The sequence below is a fragment of the Manis javanica genome, chromosome 8 (genome assembly GCF_040802235.1).
Source record: "Manis javanica isolate MJ-LG chromosome 8, MJ_LKY, whole genome shotgun sequence".
Lineage (NCBI taxonomy): Eukaryota > Metazoa > Chordata > Mammalia > Pholidota > Manidae > Manis > Manis javanica.
In genome coordinates, this window is record NC_133163.1 from 53154348 (window position 1) to 53176740 (window position 22393).

The window sequence follows — 22393 nt, forward strand, 5'->3', positions numbered from 1 at the left end:
CTTCTCTAGAGAAGTTTGATACTTAGGTTAAATTTCATTCTTTCACTTGAGTGCTATAAACAACAGTTGAGGAACAAGAAAATGCATTTTAATTAAGTGGGAAATGCAGAATATAAGTTTGCTTATTTGCATATGAGGCTTATTAACTTCATTCTATATATCTTTACGTATGCACACCATAATACATTCATATGATGTATATTTGCTGTCAGTATGTGTTCGTGTGTATGTATACACGTATGTACTTGAGCTGTCTCACCTATATCATTTCTGTAAGTCAACTATATGCATACACAATGTCATCAAACTATTATATAACACTATTTAAAAAGCATTGCTTATTTTGTGGCTCTAAACGTATTTTAAAACAGCATCAAAAGTTAGGAAATTTCAAGAGGCATACAGATGGCAGTGTGAGATGTGAGAGAGAAACCTTCTACCAAAATGACATATAATGCAAAAATACAGCAAATACAAATAATCCAGAAAGAGTGACTACAAAGATGCCTGTAACAGAAGACTTATATCTGGGGAAAAGAGAATTGTTCATGGAAAAGGATAAAATAGCAAAGCTGCAATCCTGCAGAACCCAAGCCCTTCCCCCACCCCAGCTCACAGGTAGGAGGAAGAGAAATGGAGTGGGGAGGGAGTTGAAGCCCAGGACTGCTAATTACCCAAACGTAATTACTCTGGGAGCACAAACCCACATTACATGGTTCTCTGGAATTAGAGTGGTTGGAAAGCAAAGACAGGCGGAATACATGTAGAGAACAGGTACCCACAACCAGCCTCTCCAGGAAAAAAGAAAGGTTGGCACTCTGAAAGACTCCCAACAGTGAGAGGGCTGCTAAAGATACAAGGATTACACAGAGCTTGCTGCTCAAGAGAAAGGACAAGTGGACAAAATCATTCCACCACACTTAACCCAGCAGATTGCAAACTTTCAGGAGCTTCAGGTGCTCCATGCCCCTGTCCAACAATGCATGCCAAGACCCCCACTGCAATACACAGCCTGCCACTCCTTCCTCCCAGCTGGCCCCAGTTCACAAACCTGCTGTGCATACTATCAAACCAGGCCAGCCAGAGGGCAGCACTGCCTATGGCAGGTACAGGGCCATAAAGCAGAGGATCCTCCCTGCATGATTGGCCCACCATCCCTGACAGTGGAGGCAGGCACTGCAGCCAGGAAGGAGAAAAGAGTTCTTTCATCCTAGCAGAAACCAGCACCACATGCCTGCAACTGCCACCATTGCTCCAGGTCCTGGGCAGCTCCAGAGAGTGAAGCTTCTGGGAACTAGAGTGTACCACCTAAACATAGTTATTATTCCATAGAAATCATCAAAAATATGAAACAGCAAAAGAATCTGGTACAAACTAAAATCCCACAAACACTACAAAGAGGGCTAAGTGAAATGGAAATCCCCAATATTCTTCATGAAGATTTCAAAATAAAAAATCATAAACATGCTCACAGAGATACAGAAAAATATTCTAGATATCAGGGAGGACTTCAAGAGATAGAAACTTTGAAAAATATACTAACTGAAATGAAATATGCAATGGAGGGATTTAAAAGCAGATTAGAAGACTTAGAGGAGAAGATAAATGAAACAGAAATTAGAGAACAGGAATACAAAGAAGCTGAGACACAGAAAGAAAAAAGGATCTCTAGGAATAAAAAAATAATAAGAGAACTGTGTCACCAATCCAACAGAACAATATTTGCATTATATGGGTAACAGAAAATGAGAAAAAGGGATAGAAAGTATCTTTGAGGGAATAATTGCTGAAAACTTCCCCAATCTGGGGAAGGAAATAGTCTCTCAAGCCATGGAGGTGCACAGATCTGCCAGCACAAGGGACACAAGGAAGACAACACCAAGATATATAATAATTAAAATGGCAAAGATCAAAGATAAGGACAGACTTTTAAAAGCAGCCAGAGAGAAGAAAGATTACATATACAGGAAAACCCATCAGGCTATCATCAGACTTCTCAGCAGAAACCTTACAGGCCAGACGGGAGTGGTATGATATATTTAATGCAATGAAACAGAAGGGCCTCAGAACCAAGATTACTCTACCCTGAAGGATTATCATTTAAATTTTAAGCAGGGATTAAATAATTTCAAGATAAGCAAAAGTTGAGGGAGTTTACCTCCCACAAAATGCTTCTACAGTGTACTTTGGAGGTATTACTACAGATGGAAATGCTCCTAAGGCTAAGTAGCTGTCACTAGAGGAAATAAAACCATAGTAAAGAAAGTAGAACAGTTAATTACTAAGCAAATGCAAAAGTAAATCAAGTACCTACAAAGACAGTCAAGGGATACACAAAAAGTACAGAATATGAAACCTAATATATAAACAGTGGAGTAGGAAGAAAAAAAGGGAGGGGCGAAAAAGAACCTTTAGATTATGTTTAAAATAGTATACTAAGTGAGTTAAGTTAGACTGTTAGATAGTAAAGAAGCTACCCTTGAACTTTTTCTAACCAAGAATCTAAAGCCTGCAGTGGCAATAAATACATATCTATCAATAATCACCCTAAATGTAAATGGACAGAATGCACCAATCAAAAGACATAGAGTTACAGAATGAATAAAAAAACAAGACCCATCTATATGCTGCCTACAAGAAACTCACATCAAAACCAAAGACATACACAGACTAAAAGTGAAGGGATGGAAAAAGATATTCCATGCAAATAATAGGGGGGAAAACCAGGAGCTGCAGTACTTGTATCAGACAAAAATAGACTTCAAAACAAAGAAAATAACAAGAGATAAGGACATTACATAATGATAAAGGGGTCAGTCCAACAAGAGAATATAACCACTATAAATTCCTATGCACAAAAAATAGGAGCACATACATATGTGAAACAAATACCAACCGAATAGAAGGGGGAAAAAGAATGTAATGCATTCATTTTAGGAGACATTAACACACCACTCACTCCAAAGGACAGATCACCAAGACAGAAAATAAGTAAGGAAACAGAGGCACTGAAGAACACATTATAAGAAATGGAATTAACAGACACCTACAGAACACTTCAACCAAAAGCAGCAGGATACACATTATTCTCAAGTGCACATGGACATTTTCCAGAATTGATAACATATTAGGTCACAAAAAGATCCTCAGTTAATTCAAAAGGATTGAAATTGTACCAAACAGCTTCTCAAACCATAAAGGTATGAAACTAGAAATAAATTATGCAAAGAAAACAAAAAAGCCCACAAACACATGGAGGCTTAATAACATGCTCTTAAATAATCAATGGACCAATGACCAAATAAAAACAGAGGTCAAGCAATATACAGAGAAAAATGAAAACAGTAACAACACCACAAAATCTGTACACAGTGAAGGCTGTGGTAAGAAGGAAGGATACCGCAATACAGGCCTACATCAGGAAAGAAGAACAATCCCATATGAACAGTCTAAACTCACAATCAATGAAACTAGAAAAAAGAACAAATAAGGCTGAAATTCAGCAGAAAGAGGGACATAATAAAGATCAGAGCAGAAATAAACAAAATTGAAAATAAAAGAAAAACAGCAATGAAACCAGGAGATGGTTTTTGAGAAAACAAACAAAATAGATAAACACTTAGCCAGACTTATAAAGAAAAAAAGAGAGTGTACATAAACTCAGAATCAGAAATGAGAACGAAAAAATCACTACGGACACCACAGAAATGCAAAGTATTATTAGAGAATACTATGAAAAAACATATGCTAATGAATTGCATAACCTAGAATAAATGAACAACTTTATAGAAAAATACATCTTTCATGGCTGACCCAGGAAGGAAGAAAATCTGAACAGACCAATTACCACCAATGATATTGAAATGGTAATCAAAAAACTACCCAAAAACAAAACCCCTGAACAAGACAGCATCACTACTAAATTTTACCAAACATTAAGAGAAGACCTAATACACATCCTCCTTAAAGTTTTCCAAAAAGTGAAAGAGGAGTGAATACTTTCAAACTCACTCTATGAGGCCAGCATTACTCTAATACCAAAACCAGGCAAAGATACCACAAAAAAGTAAAATTACAGACCAAAATCCCTGATAAACATAGATGTAAAACTACCCAACAAAATACAAGCAAACCAAATTCAAAAATACATCAAAAATATCATCCATCATAATCAAGTAGGGATAATTCCAGGGATGCAAGGATTGTACAATATTCAAAATTCCATCAAAATCATACACCACATCAACAAAAAGAAGAACAAAAATCACATAATCATCTCCATAGATACTGAAAAAGCATTCAACAAAATTCAAAACCTATTCATGATAAACACTCCCAAGAAAATGGGTATAGAGGGCAATACCTCAACATAATAAAAGCCATACATGACAAACCCACAGCCAACAGCATACTTAAAATCAAAAGCCTGAAAGCTTTTCCTCTAAGATTGCGAACACGATAAGGATGCCCACTATCCCCACTTTATTCAACATAGTACTGGAGGTCCTAGCCACAGCATTCAGACAACGCAAAGAAATACAAGGAATCCAGACTGGTAGGGAAGAAGTTAAACTATCGCTCTTTGCAGATGACATGATGTTCTACATAAAAAACCCTAAGGAATCCACCCAAAAACTACTAGAACTAATAACTGAATTCCGCAAATTTGCAGGATACAAAATTAATACACAGAAATCTGTGGCATTCCTATATACTAACAATGAACTAGCAGAAAGAGAAATCAGGAAAACAATTTCATTCACAATTGCATCAAAAAGAATAAAACAACTAGGAATAAACTTCACCAAGGAGGTAAAAGACCTATACCCAGAAAACTACAAAACACTCAAGAGAGAAAATAAAGAAGACAGCAATAAATAAAAATACATCCCATGTTAATGGACAGGAACAATAAACATTGTCAAAATGGCCATCCTGCCTAAAGCAATCTACAGATTCAATGCAATCCCTATCAAAATACCAACAGCATTCTTCAATGAACTAGAACAAAGAGTTCTAAAATTATATGAAACCACAAAAGACCCTGAATACCCAAAGCAATCCTGAGATGGAAGATTAAAGCTGGGGGTATTATGCTCCCTGACTTCAAGTTCTACTACAAAGCCACAGCAATCAAGACAGTCTGGTACTGGCACAAGATCAATGGAACAGAATAGAGAGCCCAGATTTAAATCCACACATATATGGTCAATTAATATATGACAAAGTAATCACGGATATATAATGTGGAAATGACAGCCTCTTCAACAACTGGTGTTGGCAAAACTGGATGGCTATATGCAAGAGAATGATACTAGATTACTGTCTAACTCCTTACATAAAAGTAAACTCAAAATGGATCAAAGACCTGAATGTAAGTCATGAAACCATAAAACTCTTAGAAGAAAATATAGCCGAACTTTCTTGAATAGAAATATGAGCAACTTTTTCCTGAACACATCTCCTCAGGCAAGGGAAACAAAAGCAAAGATGAACAAATGGGACTACATCAAACTAAAAAGCTTCTGTGTGGCAAAGGACACCATCAGTAGAACAAAAAGGCATCCTACAGTATGGAAGAACATTCATAAATGACATATCTGACAAGGGGTTAACATCCAAAATACATAAAGCATTCACACACCTCAACACCCAGAAAAGCATACAATCTGATTAAAAAATGGGCAGAGGATCTGAACAGACACTTCTCTGAAGAAGAAATTCAAATGGCCAACAAGCACTTGAAAAGATGCTCCACATCACTAATTATCAGTGAAATGAAAATTGAAACCACAATGTGATATTGCCTCACACCAGTTAGGATGGCCAACATCCAAAAGACAAGCAACAATAAATACTGGTGAGGATGCCGAGAAAGGAGAACCCTCCTACACTGTTCGTGGGAATGTAAATTAGTTCAAGCATTGTGGAAAGCAATATGGAAGTTCCTCAAAAAACTAAAAATAGAAATACCATCTAATCCAGAAATTCCACTTCTAAGAATTTACCCAAAGAAAACAAGATCCCATATTCAAAAGACATATGCACCCCTATATTTATCACAGCACTATTTACAGTAGCCAAGATATGGAAGCAACCTAAGTGTCCATCAGTAGTTGCAATTATAAAGAATATGTGGTACACATACACAATGGAATATTATTCAGCCATAAGAAGAAACCAAATCCTCCCATTTGCAACAACATGGATGGAGTTAGAAGGTATTATGCTCAGTGACAAAAGCTATATGGGGAAAGACAAGTACCAAATGATTTCACTCATTGTGGAGTATAACAGCAAAGCATAATGGAAGGAACAAAAGAGCAACAGACTCACAGACTCCAAGAAGGGACTAGAGGTTACCGTAGGGGAGGGGTAAGAGAGGTTGGGATGGAGGAGATTGGGATTAAGGGGCATTATGATTAGCACACATAATGTAGGGGGGTCACGGGCAAGGCAGTATAGCACAGAGAAGACAACTAATGACTGTAGCATCTTCCTACTTTGATGGATCACCATGTTGCTTCTTTGAAACCTTCATAAGATTGCATATCAATGATACCTTAATTTTAAAAATGTAGGAAAACTTCAGAAGCTTCATTTTGAATTTGGCTTAAATAAATATTTGGATACAAAAGTATTATCCTGGATTAAATTTAAAAAGTAAAAACCATCATTATTATTGTAATGTTTAGGTGGCATTTCTAAGCATAAAATTTGGTGAGATCCTGGCCTAACAGGAGATAGTAGTATATTCATGCAGAAGACAGAAGAAACTAGAAAGTTGTGGTTAGAGTAAAAATTATTTTGTAATTTTTTCTCAATGGACATTTTAATTTTAAGAACTAGGAAAGGATAGAAATGTCTTTAAACACAATGACAACATATAAATAAGAACAAAATTAAGGTGGCCATGCTTTAAAGTTCTTGGCTCTTTAATGAAGATTCAGTCCTGATTTTTAAAGCTATGATGGATTTTTGGGGACTAATGGAAAAGTTCTGAAATGAATATATTGAAGTTCATTTTTACAGTGAACATTTTTCACTGTAAAAGGGAAACCCCAGGGAAAATGAGGCAAAGACATATTGGAAGAAAGATGGCAAAAAAGACAGAAGCTATGCATGTTCTAGCAGATGAATCTGAACAAATCAATAGCCTTCTTGAAAATCTGTTAAAGCCATTTCATGGGTCTGGCAACTTGAGAAAGATGGCAGTCTTCCAAGAAAACTCCTGTTTGGACTGGGCTGTTGAATCTGTGGGAGCAATGAAGTAGAACTCGTCCATGAGAGAACTGAGCTGCATTAGTCTGTACATGACAGTTGTCAACTATATTATACAGGGGTTAAAACATTCTTGTTGTAGAGTGGAAGGGATCACATGATGACTGTGCTGACTCAAAGGAATTTGGTATGAAAACAGTGAGCTTTTTAGCCTTTGTAATTGTCAATCTTAGTCTCTATAATTAACCACATGCCTGCAGAGCTGAAAAGACTTCCTGAGTGATTTCTGATCAGGTGACCTCTGAAGTGCTTGGTTGACAGGAACACAAGTCGTGACTTCATGATTCTATTCACACTTGCCTTTGTAACACAATCATCCTTTATGCTCACTTTACATTCCAAAAAGCAGCATTCTGCTGTGAGAGTAGAAGAGCTTTGGTGTTTTCTGTTTTAATTACTTCCAAATGGTCCAAATCTCATCAGACTCTTTGTTGGAATTGGCAAAATCTGACCAGTTTGATGTACTTGGGAAATACCCCTTGACTTTAACAGGACGAGCCATGAAGGCAGCTTTTGATTCTGATGCAGATACTTGTAAAATCTAAGATAAAATTCAATGCCTAAAGATCAGTTCTGTCTGTCAAAGCAAATGTACTGCTAGAAATTGGGAATAGTGTTCACTTTCCCTCATTAATATTTTTATCCATTTGCATCTGTATAAAGGGATTTAACACTAATTTTGTTAGTTTTTTCCCCATTATTTGGAGTAGGTTAGTATTAAAACCAATAAAATGATCTGTGGAAACTTTGGCGGTAGGTTTGAGTTTGTTCTCCTCGGTTCTTGTCCCCTCCACAACAAGAAATTGAAAGGCAGAGACATAGTCGTGAGGCAGAATGAAAGTTTTATTCAAGTACACTCCATAGGAGGAGCAGGTTAGAGCAAAGGCATGTTGGGGGGCATTATGTATTTTCCTTGGTTCTTGTCCCTGCCACAACAAAGAATTGAAGGGCAGAGATACAGTAGTGAAGCAGAGTAAAAGTTTTACTTAAAGTTACTTAAAGAGAGAAAAAGTGTGGACGACCCCAGGGAGGAGAGGCACCCTGAGAGGTTTAAGCTTTATTTAAAGAGAGCAGGTGCACACTTGGAGAAAGGAGAATGTGAACTACCTCACAGAAGAGGTGCACTGAAAGGCTGAGATAAAGTTTTAAGGCTATGCACATAGAAAGTGTGGGCAACCTCAGAGAGAGGAATGCACTGAAAGGTTGGGAAAGAGTTTTATTAACTTTACGCACTTAGAAAAGTGTGAGCGACCTCAGAGAGAGGAGTGCACCTAAGGGTTTAGGGTCTGGGGTTTTATAGGCAGTTGAAGATTTTCAAGGAAAGTGACAAAGGGCCAGGTGTGGACCCGCCAAATGGTCCCAGAATGTTGATCTTTGATAAGACATTAAGTTTCTTCTTTTTTTTAACTTAACACAAGAAATATACTGCTTTGATTCCTTTCCAGGATATCAGCTTTTGTCTGGAAGCATATCAATCGAGACTGCCCATATATCCAAACATTTCCATGTACAGCTAAGCCACTGTCCATTCGATTAAAATGCCATCTTAGCTTTAAGATAGAATTCTTCCTAAATAAGCTGGGCCTTTTAGCAGGTGCTAAAGTAAATCTTACAATGGTATGCTCTAACTGATACAGTGAAAACATAGGCTATGCTGAAACACTTTTCTTTTTCTGGGGAGTATTCAAACTTCTAGGCCAAGTTGCTCCTGGCCTTCTGAGCTTTCTGTTTGTAACTGGTTAACTCTTTGAGTCCCTCTAGAGGGCTTTGTTGGCCTTATTCTCTTTCCACCCACCTCAAATCTGCTTTCCTGCCCAACAGGCAGACACTGGCAGGTTTACTTGAATAAAGCAGAGAGGAAGGGGAAATACAACGAACTGCTGCTCAGCATAAGGCACATCCTCTACCAATTCCTAAAGCCAGTGTTACCTGGTGTCCACTGTCCCCTTGGATCTGCATGGCATGGGAACTAAGCCCCTACCACCCCAGGATCTTGGGGAGCCCCAAGCACTGAATGGAGTGAGATTATGTTCTCAGAACTTCCCAAAGGCAAAGAAAGGAGATTTTCAGGGAGGCTACTAAAAAGCATGATCTTATTGCTGCAGTTCCATCCAGGTCACCCAGATGATGGGAATTTTCAAGCCCAAATTAGAGCTCTCAGCAGCCCCTCCTTACTTACCTGAAGTAGGACAGTGACACACTCAAAGAAAGGTGAGTGTGGGAAACCTCAGAGAAGAGGCATGCCAAAAAGCCGGGATTCTATCTTTTAATGATTTTTTAAGAATGGTATAAAGATAAAGGGTCAGGGGGCATAGGCTTGTCAGGTGGTCTCATGATGCCTGTCTTCAGTGAGAGACAATATGTCATTATCTATAGTCAGTCCTCTAGGTAATTCTGTAGGACAAACTTTGTTCCTCTTCAAGATAGTGGCCACTCCTAAGTACTGGGAACACATTGTTAAGACTCCTTGCCTTGCCTTAGGATAAGTCATTGGCTGATTACCAAAATATGTTAGGAATCTAACCTCCCAACTCCCTGGTTTTTAAAATAGAAACTTAGCCTTAAGATGGAGTCCCTCCTATTCTTACTGTACTGTTTATATCTCAGTATTTTTCATCAAAGGCAGGAAAATTTAATCATGCTTGTCCCATGTTTCAGCTCTATCTCACCTGCATTAGTTAGAGCAAGTCTCAAGGTCAGTACACGTTCAGAGCATGTGGAATCAACTCACATTGCAAAGGGCATTAACTCTGTGAGTCCTTTCTGGCTCTCCAGCTTTATCTGATTAACTCCCTGAGTTCTTGATGGGCCTCAGCCTTTTTTCATCCCACTTATATATTTCTTTCTGCCTAACATTAATTGTTACTTTTTTTAAACCTATAGTAAGGTGTCCTTGTACATATCTGGGGGAAAAAATTCACCAGTAAACAGAATCATATTAAAGAGTCAGATTCCTTCTAGAAACTCATCTACCATAGTAAAATGAATAAAATCACCACCTTATTAAAATGAGCAAGATTATTCTCTTGGTAGGAAAGAAACAGTTATTTCTAAGGTTTTGGAGGCTGTATTTGCAGTGTTCATGGTGTGAATCTGGAGAGATGTTATGATCCTTAGAGAGTGGTGTGGGTTCTGTAAAATGTGTTCAAAGCCATGGTCTGAAGAGAATGACTGTTGTCTTCTCAATTTTTTTATTACAGATGAGAACTTAGCCAAAGTCTTGAGTTTGAGACTCTCACAAACTGTTTAGCTTTGCTTTTCTTCTGTGTGAAAGGTTGCCCTAAAAAAAAACAGTTTACTTTTATCAGTGCATGCTCCTGGCCTTAAAAGTGGTAAGGGAAAGGAATGTGTGTGGCTCAGTGAAAATAACTCATTCATCATTGAAAAATCAACCTAAATGGCACATCCTACTGATAGAGTATCAAAAAATGAACATGTTTAAATGTTTTATAAATTGTTTTAAAAAAATTAACTTTTACTTATTTGCCTATTTTTTGTTGTTATTAAAATCCAGTATTTGACAATATAGTATGGTTCTACCCTGCCCCCATTTCTTAAGAGAAACAAGCAACATTTCATCCAAGATTCCTGGGTCAGAGCTGAGAGAACTGAAGTTCTCCTTGGTTTGTAAAACTCAGTAAGCTGTTAGGGAATCCCTTCTTTGCGACATTCTTTTCAGGGCCCTCTGAGGTGTTTGCTATGGATTAATTACTTTGTAGTGAGAATATTGAAACCTAAGGAAAAACAGAATTCAAATCAATTATATCTTTGCCATCTCTTCATATATCCAAACATTTCCAACTTTGTTGCCTTCTTTTTGTCTTCCCATTTGGTACCTTGTTCCTCATGTATGAGCTATTTCCACCCCAAAGCCAAATTCCCAGGGATCCTCTATTGTGGTCTTAGATACCCACTCTCATCAGGTAAACTTCTCTTCCTTTGTTTTCTAGAATCTTCCTTCCTGATTAAAATTTACATGTCAAGTGTCCCATCTTTTAAATATCCTACTAAAGGCAAATGGATGTTAATACATGTTCCTACTACCGTATATATTTGCATTTTTGTAAATCTACCTTTCAAAAACTCTATAGGAAGATGGTGGAATAGGAGGTCTCCTTGATAACCTCCTCCCAAATACACACAGAGGAAGCAACTACAGTGAATACAACTAACTCTGAAAATGACCTGGAGACCACATAACAGACATCTACAATTGAATAAGAAGAGAAGACCACCTTCTTATAGGAGTCATGACTGATTGGGATCCAAGCCCTTCCCACGTTTCAGCCTACAAACAGGAGAGAGAGGAACAGAGTGGGGGTGGGGGTGATAAATGCTCAGGAACCCAGAATACCTGGTCCTAGGGATCTGCTCCAGGAAGAGAGTTGGGGCACTGTGTGTGTTGGGGTGGGGGGGACTAAGTCTCCAGTTGCTTGGAGGACCAGCATGCTCTACCTGTCCCTCTGAGACCAACACAGAGGCAGCAGTTTGTATGATTTGCTAGCCTTGGGAAGCATGCTGAAGAGACAGGATACTAAGGGGGTTTTCTCTGGAGAAGATGAGACATGCAGATAAAAATTTTCCAGCCCTCCTTCAGCCCAGTCAGCCATAGACTTGCAGGAGCCAGCTCTGAAACTATCCACTTGCCCCACTAGCTAAGCCCCAATATTCCCCTGCAGACCAGCCCCACACAATATGCCCCACCCAGGATGCTGAGCCCAGTGGTAGCCAGCCATTGCTGGCAGACAGGCAGAGGACAGCCCCATCCACAGTGTATCCCATCATAAATGCCAGATGTCACACAAAGGAATAGCAGTGGGGATCCACCATTGCTAGCAGACAAGCAGAAGGAAGGTCCTGCCCACAGCCCACCAACAGCAGTCATGGCTCAGCCACAACAGAGAACCAGGCTCTGGTGAGCAGGGGTTTTTTGCTTCTTGACGCCACAAACATCCCAGTCCTGGAAGGACTGAGAGCCCCTAACAAGACAAACCTTAGGAGGGCCACACCAAGACACATAGTAAATAAAATGTCAAAAATTAAAGATAGAGAATCTTAAAAGCATCAAAATAAAGGCAGACAGTTACCTACAAGGAAAACTGCCTAAGGCTATAAGCAGATTTACCAGAAGAAACTTTACAGGCCAGGAGGGAGTGGTATGAAATATTCAAAGTGCTGAAATGGAAAAAACTACAACCAAGTGTACTTTACACAGAAAAGTTATCGTTCATAAGTGAAGGAGAGATTAAAAGTTTTCCAGTCAAACAAAGGTTAAAAGGACTCCACCACTAAACTAGTCTTACAGGATATATTAAAGGGTCTTCTATAGCATGGATATGTTGTTAGTCTAAAGTCTGTTTTTAAAACCTTAAAAACTTCACGTTTTTTCTTTTTAGAAAATGTTTTTATATTGAGGTACATATAATAAAGTTCACAAATTTTACTGTACAACTTGATGCATTTTGACATGTGTATATATTAATGTAACCAGCAACCAGAAAAAATATAAAACATTCACACTAATGTTTTCTCCCTGCACATATTTCACCTATCCCCCAACCCCTAACCCCTGTTGCATCCACCAGTTTGTTTTCTGGGTTTATATGTCTATCTCAGTATTGTTTATTTGTTAATTTGTTTTGTTTTTTAGAATCCATGTATAGGAGAAATCATATGGTATTTGTCTTTCTCAGTCTTATTTCATTTAGCATAATGCCCTCATAGTCTGTCCAATTTGTAGTAAACAGCAAGATTTCATTATTTTTAATAATTAAGAATATTCTATTTTATATATGTACCACATTATTTTTATCCATTCATCTATTGATGGGCATTTAGGTTGCTTCTATATTTTGGCTATTGTAACTAATGCTGTGATAAACAGAGGAGTGCATATATCTTTTCAGATTTGTGATTTTGTTTTCTTCAGGTAAATTCTTAGAAGTGGAATTGCTAGGTCATATGGTATTTCTAATTTTAGGTTTTTGAGAAACTTCCACAGTACTTTCCATAGTGGCTGCACCAGTCTGCAATCCTACCAGCAGTGTAGGAGGGTTCCCTTTTCTCCACATACTTGCCAACACTTGTTATTTCTTGTCTTTTGAATAGGAGCCACTGTGACTGCTGAAAGGTTAATACCTAATTATGGTTTTGATTTGCATTTCCCTGATGATTAGTGATGTTAAGCATCATTTCATGTGTCTGTTGTCTACCTGTATGCCTTCTTTGGAAAAATGTCTTTTCAGGTCCTCTGCCCATTACTTAATCAGATTATTTGGTTTTCTTTGTTGTTGTTGAGCTGTATGAGTTCTTTATACATTTTGGATATTAGCTCTTATTAGATATGTAATCTGAAAATATTTTCTCCCATTCAGTAGATTCCCATTTCATTTTGTTGATGGTTGCCTTGCTGTGTAAGTTTTAGTCTGATGTACTAGTGACATATTCTCACTAGTGTATTTTTGCTTTTGTTTCTCTTGCCAGGGGAGACGTGTCCAGAGAAAAAACACTAATGCTAAATGTTCAAGCATTTACAGACTACATTTTCTTCAAGTTTGGTTTTGTGTCTTATATTTAAGTCTTCAATCCATTTCAAGCTTATTTCTGTGTACAGTGTAAGACAATGATCCAGTTTCATTCCTTTGCATGTAGCTGTCCAGTTTTTCTAACACCATTTACCTAAGAGACTGTCTTTTCCCTGTTGTATATTCTTGCCTCTTTGGTCATAAGTTAATTGACCATATATGTGTGGGTTTATTTCTGGGCTCTCTCTTCTGTTCCATTGGTCCATATATCTGTCCTTGTGCCAGTACCACACTTTTTGATTACTGCTTTGTAGTATCCTTTGAAATCAGGCAATACAATAGGCCCATCTTTGTTCTTCTTTCTCAAGATTGCTTGGGTTATTCAGGGTCTTTCATGGTTCCATACAAATCCTAGGATGATTTGCTCTAGTTAGAGAAAAATGCCATCGGCATTCTGATGGGGATTGTACTGAATTTATAAATTACTTTAGGCAGTACGGCCATTTTAACAATATTAATTCTTACTACTCAAGAGCATGGCATTCATTTCCATTCACTGGTGTCTTCAATTTCTTTTATCATTGTCTTGTGGTCTTCATAATATAGGTCTTTCACCTCCTCGGTTTGATTTGTTCCTAGGTATTTTATTCTTTATGATGCAATTGTAAAAGGGATTGACTTCCTAATTTCTCTGTTAGTTCTTTGTTAGTATATATGAATGCATCAGATTTCTGCATATTGATTTTCTATACTACAACTTTACTAAATTCATTTATTAGTTCCAATAGTTTTTTGGTGGAGTCTTTAGGACTCCACTCATCTATAGTATCATCATCTGTAAATAGTAACAATTTTACTTCTTCCTTATGAATTTAAATGCCTTTTATTCCTTTTTCTTGTATGATTACTGTGGCTAGAACTTCCAGTACTATGTTGAATAAAACTAGTAAGAGTGGGAACCCATGTCTTGTTTCTGATTTTAGAGGAAAAGCTTTCAGCTTTCCACAACTGAGTATGATGTGAATTTCCTGTGAACTTTGTTCTGTTGAGGTATGTTCCCTATTGGGAACACCCAATTTGTTGAGAGATTTTTTTATATGAATGAGTGTTAAATTTGTCAAATGCTTTTTCAGCATATATTGAGAGGACCATGTGGCTTTCATCCTCCCAATGTCATGAATGGTATTGATTTGTTGATACTGAACCATCTTTTCATATGTGGAATAAATCCTACTTGGTCATAATGAATGATTCTTTAAATCTATTTTTTTATATTGAAGTATAGTTGATATGCAATCTTATACTGATTTCAAGTATACAACAAAATGGTTCAACAGTTACCCATATTATTAAATCCTCACCCCAATTAATGCAGTTACTATGTGTCAACAAAGGAAGATGTTACAGAATCATTGGCTATATAGTACATGCTATGTTACCATCCCCATAACCAACTTATATTATGATTGAGAATTTTTGTGCCCTTTTATCCCCCTCACACTCCCCATCCACCCACCCCCAAACCCTCCCTCATACCACCAGTCATTTATTAGTGTCTGAGTCTATTACTATTTTGTTTATTCTGTTTTATTTTGTTTTGTTTTTATATTCCACAAATAAGTGAAATTATATGGTAACTGTCTTTCTCTGCCTGGCTTATTTCAGTTAGCGTAATACCCTCTATGTCCATCCAGGTGTTGCAAATGGCAGGATTTCTTCCTTTTTTATGGCGAATAATATTCCATTGTGTATATGTACCACATCTTCTTTATCCATTCATTTTGATGGACAATTTAGTTGTTTCCATATCTTGGCTATTGAAAATAATGCAGCAATAAACAAGGTTGCATATACCATCAAATCAGGAATTTTGTTTTTTTCCAGTAAATTCATAAAAGTGTTCTTATCAGTTTGTATGGTATTTCTACTTTTAGTTTTCTGAGGAACCTCCGTACTGCTTTCCATAGTGACTGCACTGATTTACATTCCTACCAGCAGTGTTGGAGTGTGCCCTTTTCTCCACATTCCGTCAACACTTGTCATTTCTTGTCTTTTAGAAAGTGGCTATTCTAACTAGTGTGAGGTGATATCTCATTGTGGTTTTGGTTTGCATTTCCCTGATGATTACAGTGGGGGTCTTTTCACATGCCTGTTGGCCATTTGTATTTTCAGAAAAATGCCTGTTGAGGTCCTCTACCCATTTTAATTGGGTTATTTGTTTTTTTGGTGTTAAGTCCATGTAAGTTCATTACATATTTTAGATTTATCTGTATCAGATAAATCATTTATGACTATATTTTCCCTTACCATATGTTGCCTTTTTGTTCTGTTGATGGTGCCCTTTGCCTTACAGGAGAATTTTAATTTGATGTAGTCTCACTTCTTTATTTTTTATTTTCTTTCTCTTGCCTAAGGAAATGTGTCCAGGAAAAAATTGCTTTTGCTTATGGTCAAGAGATTTTTGCCTGTTTTCTTCTAAGAGTTTTATGGTTTCATGTCTTACATGTAGGTAATTCATCCATTTTGAGTTTCCTTTCATGTATGGAGTTAGAGAGTAATCCAGTTTCATTCTCTTGCATGTAGCTGTCCAGTTTTCCCAAAACCATTTATTGAAAGACTGTCTATAGATATCTGCTAAGTCCATCTGATCTAATGTATTGTTCAGTACCTCTGTTTCCTTATTTGTTTTCTGTATGCTTGATCTGTCCAATGATGTAAATGGCATTATAAAGTCCCCTAATATTAATGAGTTACAGTCTATTTCCCCCTTTAGTTCTGTATTTGTTTTACATATTTAGGTGCTCCTATGTTGGGTGCATAAGTAATTGTTATATCCTTTCATTGGACTGATCCCTTTATCATTATGCAATGTTCCTACTTCTTCCTTGCTACTTTCTTTGTTTTGAAATCGATTTCATCTTATATAAGTAATGCTACCCCTACTTTTTCTCCCTATGTTTTACATGAAATATCTTTTTCTATCCCTTCACTTTCAGTCTATGTATGTCTTTAGGTTTAAATGAGTCTCTTGTAGTGAACATATTGATGGGTCTTGTTTCTTTATCCATTCTGCCCTCCTGTCTTTTGATTGGTACATTTAGTCCTTTTACACTTAAGGTAATTATTGGTAGGTATGTACTTATTGCCATTATATTAATTGTTTTCTCATTGCTTTTATAGTTCTCTGTTCCTTTCTGCCTCTCTTACACTTTTGTTCTTTGATGGATTTCTTAACTTTTTCTTTTGGTTTGCATTTCTTATCTTTTGTGTATCTATTATAGGCATTTGTGGCTACCATAAGGTTCGTAGCTCCCTAAATATATAACAATCTATATTAAGTTGATCACTCTGTTTCAGACACAATCTCAAAGTAATTCTTTTTATTCTTCTTCCTTCTCCACACTTTATGTATTGTCATAAACTTCATTTCTTCTTTATCCCTTGACTAATTTTATGTATAGTTGATTTTACTACTTTTGTTTTGTTTTAACTTCATACTTTCTTTGTAAGTAATTGATCTAACACCTTTGCTGTGGGTTTATTTTTACTGGTGAAAATGATTCAGGCTTAAGAACACTTTCTTCTATAGAAGTTCCTTTAACATATCCTGTAATGCCTGTTTAGTAGGGGTAAATTCCTTCAGCCTTCATTTCTCTGAGAATTTTTTAATCTCTCCTTCAATTTTGAATGATAGCCTTTCTGGGTAGAGAATTCTTGGTTGAAGGTCCTCCTGTTTCAATACATTAAATATTTCATACCATTCACTTCTAGCCTATAAATTTCATGCTAAGAAATCTGCTGATAGCCTGATGGGGTTTCCCATAGAAGTAAATTTTTTCTCTCTAGCAGCTTTCAATACCTTCTCCTTATCCTTAATCTTTGTCATTTTAATTATTACATGTCTTGCTGTTGTCTTCTTCAGGTTCGTTTTGTTAGGGACTGTCTGCACTTCCATGACCTTGGGGTCTATTTCCTTCCCCAGATTGGGGATATTTTCAGGAACCATTTCTTCAGAGACTTTCTACTCCCTTGTCTCTCTCTTCTCCTTCCAGTCCCCTATTATGTGAATATTTTTGGTTTGAAGTTGTCACACAGCATTCTTAGCATACTCTCATTTCTAGAGGTTCTTTCTCTCTCTGTTTTCCCGCTTACCTCAGCCAGCATTTTGTGAGTTTAGCAGCAGTGCTTCTGCTGGGATCATTGTGGGTGGGGCTCCTCCCTGCCTGCCCAGAAAAGATGGCAGTGCTGCTCAACTAATGGGTTGGGAAGCATGCATGCAGCATGCTTGGCTGGGACAGAAGTGAGGAGGACAGAACTGAGAAAGGACCAGGAAAGCTTGGAAAGCTGCCCTCTGCCTGCCAGGCAGCAAAGTCTGCCACTCCTGGTCTGAGTGGGCCAGGTGGACAGGAGGATGAACAGTGAAGCTCCTCAGGACTGAGCAGTCAGCAAGGGGGATGGAGCATTTGGGGCTCACACAAGGGCTCAACCAATTAGGCTGAGAGAGGGCTGGGGAAGCATCATCCACCTACCCTTTCTACTGTGGAGAGAGCTCTACCCAACTTTCACTGCTCTAGCACCCTTCCTGTTGCTGATAAATCTTTAAAACTCCTGCCTCTGTTTGGGGTATCAACAGCACTGTTGTAGCATGCCTGTCCTCCACAAGTGGCAGGAGTCTATGCCTGCCAGAGTGATCAAACTCTCCCTGGTATCCAGCTCCATTAATCACCAAAGCCCAATGCAATGTGGACTCGTGTTCCCAAAGCAGATCTTCAGGGCCAGGTGTGCGGAGTTTCTGAGCCCTTATCCCCTTCCCACTCTGTTCCTCTCCTTTTTGCTTGTGAGCTGGGCTGGGGGAAGGGCTTGGGTCCTGATCAGTTGTGGATCTGCCACTTAACCCTTCTCTGTGTAGTCTTCTCTTCTTCCTCAGGAGTATGTGGTATGTTCTGCCATCTCCAGGTCATTTTCAGGCTTAGTTTTATTTTCTGTTCTAGCTTCCTTGGTGTGTGTGTGGGAGGACATTAGTGCTTTGCCTTCCTACTCAACCATCTTTTTTCCCTCCTCCAAGTCTGAATATTTTTCATCAATGAAAACAAACCTACAGTAAAGGTAGTGGACCAATCATTTACTAAGCAAATATAAAGTTTAAAAAAAAGCAAAAGTAATAAAGTCAAATATATACAAAATTGGTCAAATTATATACAAAAGAATATGATATCTTATACATAAAATGTGGTTGAGGACTAAGAATGAAAAACTTCTACCATTAGAATGTGTTCAAAATTAAGAAACAATCAACCTAATATAGACTGCTTATATATAAGCAGTCAAAAGACTCAGGGAAACTGAATGGATAAAGAAAACAAGACCCATCAATATGCTCCCTATAAGAGATTCATTTCACACCTAAAGACACATAAATATTGAAAGTGAAGACATGGAAAGAGATATTCCATGCAAATAGAAGAAAGAACAAAGCAGGAGTAGCAGCACTTATATTAGACAAAATAGACTTCAAAACAAAGAAAGCAGCCAGAGACAAAGAAGGGCATTACATGAGGATTCAGGGATCTATCCACAGGAGGTATAACAATTATAAATATCTATGCATCCAACTGAGGAGCACCTATGTATGTAAAGATATACTAATAGACCTAAGGGAAGAAATTGACACTAACATGATAATAATAGGGGACTTTAACACCCCTACTTACATCAATGGATAGATCACCCAGACAGAAAGTCATTAAGGAACAGTGGTGTTGAATGTCACATTCAATTACATGGACTTAACAAATATATAAAGGACATTTCAACCAAAAGCAGCAGAATATACATTCTTCTCAAATGTACATGGAATGCTCTCCATATCACATATTAGGACACAAAACAAGTCTCAATAAATTTAAGAAGATTGAAATTACATCAAGCAACTTTACTGATCACAATGAAAATGGAAATTAACTGCAAGAAAAACACAGAAAAACACAAACACATGGAGGCTAAAAACAGTTTTTATATCATCAATGAACAGATCGAAGAATGAATCAAACAATACATGGACACAAATGGTAACAGAAAAGATGTGGGATGCATTACAAGTGGTTCTAAGAGAGACATACATAGAAATACAGGCCTACATCAAGAAACAAGTATGATCTCAGGTAAACAATCTAATCTTACAATTAATGGAACTAAAAAAAGAACAAAGCTCAAAGTTACTAGAAGGAGAAATATAATAATGATCAGAGTAGAAATATATAATATAGGGAATAAGGACAATAGAAAAAAAATCAGTGAACCAAGAGTTGATTCTTCAACAAGATAAACAAATACACAAACTCTTAGCCAGCATTTTTAAGAAAAAAAAAAGACACAAATAAATTCAGAAACAAAAAAGAAGTTATAACTGATGCCACAGAAATTCAAGGAATTATGAAAATTCTACAAAAAAATATGTGCTAAAAAGTTGGACAACCTAGAAGAAATGGACAAATTCCTAGAAACATAAGTCACTCAAGACTGACTCAGAAAGAAACAGAAAATCTGAACAGACTGATTACTAGGAATGAAATTGAATTGGAAATGAAAAAACTCCCAACAAACTGAAGTCTATATCCAGATGGCTTCACGGATGAATTGTACCAAACATTTAATGAAGAGCTAATACACATCCTTCCTAAAGCATTCCAAAAAAAATAGAAAAGGCAGGAATACTTCCAAACTCATAGTTCAAGGCCAACATTGCTCTAATACTGAAACCAGACAAAGACACTACAAAAAAAGAAAGTGACAGACCAATATCCCTGATGATCACAGATGCAAAAATCCTCAACAAAATGTTGGCAAACGGAATTCAAAATTGTATCAGAAGGAACATCCATCACAACAAAGTAGGAATTATTCCGGGTATGCAAAGGTGGTACAATATCTGCAAATCAATCAATGCATACATTGCACTAATAAAAGTAAGAATTAAAACCATATGGTCCTCTCAATAGATGCTGAAAAAAATTTGACAAAATTCAACATCCATTCATGATAAAAACTCTCAATAAAATGGGTTTAGAGGGTATGTACCTCAACATAAGAAAGGCCATATGTGTCAAATCCACAGCTACAATCATACCCAATGGTGAAAAGTTGAAAGCTTTTCCTCTAAGATCATGAACAAGGCAAGGATTTCCTCTCTCACCACTTATTCAACATAGTCCTGGAAGTTCTAGGCACACAATCAGGCAAGAAAAAGAAATAAAAGACATCCAAATTGATAAGGAAAAATTTAAAGTCCCACTATTTGCAGATGACATAATATCCTTATGTAAAATACCCTAAAAGCTCCATCAAGAAACTACTGCAATAATTGGATTCAGCAAAGTTGCAGGATACAAAATTAATACACAGAAATTTGTTGCATTCTTATACACTAACAATGAACTAGCAGGAAGCAAAATCAGGAAAACAATTCCATTTACCATTGCATCAAAAAGAATAAAATACCTAGGAAAAAACCTAACCAAGGAAGTGAAAGACTTTTACTCTGAAAACTATAGACCACTGATTAAAGAAATCAGACACAAATAAATGGAAATCTATGCAGTGCTCTTGGATAGGAAGAATTAATAGTGCCAAAATGGCCATCCTGCACAAAGCAATATACAGACTCAGTGCAATTCCCATTAAAAGTACCAATGGCATTTTTCAATCAACTAAAACAAAGAATCCTAAAATTAATATGAAATCTCAGAAGACTTGGAATAGCCAAAGCAATCTTGAGAAACAAGAACAAAGCTGAGGTATTGTGCTCCCTGGTTTCAAGCCATATTAGAAAGCTGCAGTGATTAAAAAGTACTGGCATAAGAATATGCATATGGATCAATGGAATAGATCAGAAACCCCAGAAATAAACCCATGCATACATAGGTTTCAACTAATATATGATAAAGAAGCCATGAATGTACTTTAGTGAAAAGACAATCTCTTGAATAAATCGTGTTGGAAAACTGGACATGTACAAGCAAGAGAATGAAACTGATCACTGTCTTACACCATATAAAAAAGTAAACTTGAAATGGACTAAAGATCTAAATGTAAGACATGAAACAATAAAATGCCTAGAAAAAAATATAGGCTGGAAACTCTTAAACATCAATATTAGCAATTTATTTCAGGATATGTCTCCCCAGAGAAAGGAAATAAAAGCAAAAATAAAAAGGTGGAACTACATCAAACTGAACAGCTTCTGTAAAGGAAGCCATCAACAAAATGAAAAGGCAATCTACTATATGGGAGAATCTACTCACAGATTATATATCTGATAAGAGACTAATATCCAAAATACATAAAGAACTTATACAACTCAACACCAAAAAAACAAATAATGCAATTAAAAAATGGGCTAAGAATCCAAATAGACATTTTTCCAAAGAAGACATACAGATGGACAACAGGCACATGAACAGATGCTCCACATCACTAATTATCTTGGAAATGCATATCAAAACCACAATGAGATATCATCTCACACCTGTCAAAATAGTTTCTATCCAAAAGACAAGAAATAACAAGCATTGGTAAGGATATGGAGAAAA

The 22393-nt window shown here is 37.0% G+C and overlaps 1 long non-coding RNA gene across 1 annotated transcript in view; it reads right to left on the reverse strand.

The window, feature by feature from the left end:
- The window catches only part of LOC140843087 (uncharacterized), a 333306-nt gene that overhangs the window by 18374 nt on the left and 292539 nt on the right, over nt 1–22393 (reverse strand). The gene's annotated exons all lie outside the window — the stretch shown is intronic.